This window comes from Bison bison, unplaced genomic scaffold (assembly GCF_000754665.1).
Source record: "Bison bison bison isolate TAMUID 2011002044 unplaced genomic scaffold, Bison_UMD1.0 scf7180017864198, whole genome shotgun sequence".
NCBI classification, from domain to species: domain Eukaryota; kingdom Metazoa; phylum Chordata; class Mammalia; order Artiodactyla; family Bovidae; genus Bison; species Bison bison.
Window position 1 is genome coordinate 4,919,501 of NW_011494770.1, and position 3,902 is coordinate 4,923,402.

At 37.7% G+C, this 3,902-nt stretch overlaps 1 protein-coding gene across 3 annotated transcripts in view; it reads right to left on the reverse strand.

The window, feature by feature from the left end:
• Positions 1-3,902, reverse strand: part of PDE7B (phosphodiesterase 7B) — a 352,599-nt gene that overhangs the window by 37,221 nt on the left and 311,476 nt on the right. The window lies entirely within an intron of this gene.

Below are 3,902 nucleotides of genomic sequence, written 5' to 3' on the forward strand. Positions count from 1 at the left end.
GCTTTTCTGGAACTCTCTTGCTTTTTCCATGATCCAGCAGATGTTGGCAATTTGATCTCTGGTTCCTCTGTCTTTTCTAAAACCAGCTTGAACATCAGGAAGTTCACGGTTCACGTATTGCTGAAGCCTGGCTTGAAGAATTTTGAGCATTACTTTACTAGCGTGTGAGATGAGTGCAATTGTGTGGTAGTTTGAGCATTCTTTGGCATTGCCTTTCTTTGGGATTGGAATGAAAACTGACCTTTTCCAGTCCTGTGGCCACTGCTGAGTTTTCCAAATTTGCTGGCATATTGAGTGCAGCACTTTCACAGCATCATCTTTCAGGATTTGAAATAGCTCAGCTGGAATTCCATCACCTCCACTAGCTTTGTTCGTACCAACAGGCCATGGTAGGCTAAAAGGCTAGATTGCCAAAGATTTTTAAATATCCTGTGTTTTTAATGGTCTTGTTGAGTTGATATTTTACATAACATGATTTTTTTTTTTCTTGAAATTGAAAACCGAAAAAGTTATGCCAGTTCCTCATTGACAACTTAATGCAGAGGGAAGACTTTCTGGCCCAGGTCATGTTCCGTACAACTAATCTACAGTGTCTATCAAAGAGAGAATATACATTTCATCATATATGCCGAAGTCATTGAGCTGAGGGGAAGGGCCATTCATGACAGGACTGTGCTCAGCTCAAGGCCATGGAAACAGTCCATTTGCAGTTCCTCTGGATTGCGGGTTGGCATCCCCAAAGTACACTGGCTTGTGCTGCCGTTAGTGCCATACTCTCTGCCCTGCTACTCAAAATGTTACTCACACTCCAAGACAACATTTATATCACTCTTTTGCCATGAAGGTTTTTTTTTTAATTTTTTATTTTCAGAAACCATATACATAATCAATTTCTCTTTTGCCTCTGTCTTCCCATCACATTTTGTTTGTAGCTAGCTGCTATAGAGTACTTAGCAAAGGCTCTCCCACTTTAAGCTACTTGTCTCCTGCTGGAGGCCCTGGAGGAGAGTTCTTAGCTTCTTGCACATTGTCGGTGATTAACATGAATTTTAGAGGTGGTATGTATAGTGCTTAGGCACTTTGGCTCTTGAGTCCTAATTCCAGCTCTGCCATTAATTAGCTGCTTATTATAAGGAAGTGTTAGTCGTGTCTGACTCTTTGCAACCCTATGAACTGTAGCCTGCCAGGCTCCTCTATCCATGGGATTCTCTGTGCAAGAATACTGGAGTGGGTAGCCATTCCCTTCACCAGGGGATCTTCCCTACCCATGGATCGAACCCGGGTCTCCTGCTTTGCAGGCAAATTCTTTACCATCTGAGCCACCAGGGGAGCTCACTTAAATTTAATAGCAATTTTCTTTTTTCTGGAAAATAGCTATGACAATAGTACCTACGTAACTGGGATACTGTGAAGATTAAATAATATAATAGATAAAACCATTTAGCCAGTGTTTGAATCATGGTCTGACTCTTGCAGGGCTTCCCTGGTGGTTCAAAGGGTAAAGCGTCTGCCTGCAATGTTAGAGACCTGGGTTTGATCCTTGGGTCAGGAAGATCCCCTGGAGAAGGAAATGGCAACCCACTCCAGTATTCTTGCCTGGGAAATCCCATGAACAGAGGAGCCTGGTAGGTACAGTCCAATGGGTCACAAAGGGTCAGACATGACTGAAGGACTTCACTTTCTGAGTCATAGTAAGTGTTGAATAAAGATTAGTTATACAATTCATTGAATTGAATTAAAAAAATCTTTTTGGCTGCGCTGCACAGCATGTGGGATCTTAGTTCCCTGACCATTCCCTGCTTTGGCAGGATGGAGTCTTAACCACTGTACCACCAAAGGAGTCCCTGAACTGAATTTTAAAAGGAGTTTTCTTTCTCTTTTAGGAGTTTCTTCATATAGTCAATAAGAAATGGTGTTTGATAAGCAATGGTATTTAGCCAAATGTAAAAGCCATCATATTTTTTTGGACATAATTAAGATTTCATATTATTTTCAGGTCCTCTTAATAATTTTTACTTTTAATATATAAAGTCCCAATTTGGCTGATAAAAGTTTTATACTTTTATACTAGACAGCTCTAGGATATTGGAAGTATCTTTATGCCATTAAGTGATACTGTTTTGTTTTCAATACTATTCCTAAATTAAATACATTGATCTCTGGCCTTCAAGAGAGTCCAAGACGGTTTGAGCAGGGGACTGATGAAGTTAATATCTTGAATGTTGGTTTTTAGTCTTCTATGCCAATTTCTGTCTAGTGGTTAGCCAAAAGATCTTTCTCTTTACTATTGAGGATCAGGCCAGACAGTTGAGATGCATAAATTAACTGCTATAAAAAAAAAATAGCTCATTTTATTGTTGTAACATATTTGTATACAAAGAACAGCATGGGTATTTATTCTTCAGAGGCTTTAAAAAAGTTGTTTCTATGTAAGTATACAGAAGAATATATGTATATCTTTGGCAAACTCCTCTAATGTTTTTCAAACTGGGATTAAGTTTTCTTGGATTTTGCACATTTTGAGCATCTGAGTTTGCACCAATGTCCAAGGGCAGGGATTAAATTTTATTTATCTTTGTACCCCTAGATACTAATATATGATCTGATGCATGTAATAAATAGTTGCTAGTTCAAAATATACATGTATGCTCTGCTGAAAAGGCTGCAGAATTTGGTTATATTGGAATGTTTATATTTAACAGAGAGATGAACTATTATTAAAAATTACACTTTAAAAGTTTGAGTAAGGAATCCATTTTTTGAGACCATTTTTAGTATCTGAATAAGATAGATTGCAATATCTTTCTTTTGAGAATCAATTTTTGTTCATTAGCAGTGAGTAGTTAATTGATGAAATTCTACTTTTACTTTCCTATTTTTTTGCATGTTTAACATCTGGCATATTTCTTTCTGACTTTGTGTCCAAACATTCATTCACTACATGTTTTATATATACTATTATACATGTCAAAGCACAGTTTTATGACCCTCATTTTATGTACAAATCAGGCAGTAGAGTAGATACTCTCTTAAACTCCATTGATGTGATTTATTTGACATTGAGAAATTAAAATTAGGCAAGCGTTTATATTATATGAAATCTGCCTGAAATGCAGAAGACCTGGGTTTGATCCCTGGGCTGGGAAGATCCCATGGAGAAGCAACGGGTTACCCACTCCAGTATTCACCTGGAGAATTCCATGGACTACAGTCCATGGGGTTGCAAAGAACTGGACATGACTGAGCGACTTTCACTTTACATTATATGGAAGTAGTTCAAGCAGCCAGTTCTGTTACTTTATATTCTTTGTTTAAAGACATTTGAAAAGTCAGATTTAAAACACAACAAGAACAGAAAATCTATTTGGGAGCTTTCATTTCAGTCATTCATTTTTTCCCTAGTCATATGTTTATGCTTTTCCCAAGCAATACATTTAGCTTCTGAGATAGTTTAGTAAGTTTAGTTCTAATTTTTATTTTCTTTGTTTAGTTTTTAGAACTGGACATGGAACAACAGACTGGTTCCAAATAGGAAAAGGAGTACGTTAAGGCTGTATATTGTCACCCTGCTTATTTAACTTCTATGCAGAGTACATCATGAGAAATGTTGGGCTGGAGGAAGCACAAGCTGGAATCAAGATTGCTGGGAGAATTATCAATAACCTCAGATATGCAGATAACACCACCCTTATGGCAGAAAGTGAAGAAGAACTAAAGAGCCTCTTGATGAAAGTGAAAGAGGAGAGTGAAAAAGTTGACTTAAAGCTCAACATTCAGAAAACTAGGATTATGGCATCTGGTCCCATCACTTCATGGGAAATAGATGGGGAAACAGTGGAAACAGTGGCTGATTTATTTTTCTGGGCTCCAAAATCACTGCAGATGGTAATTGCAGCCATGAA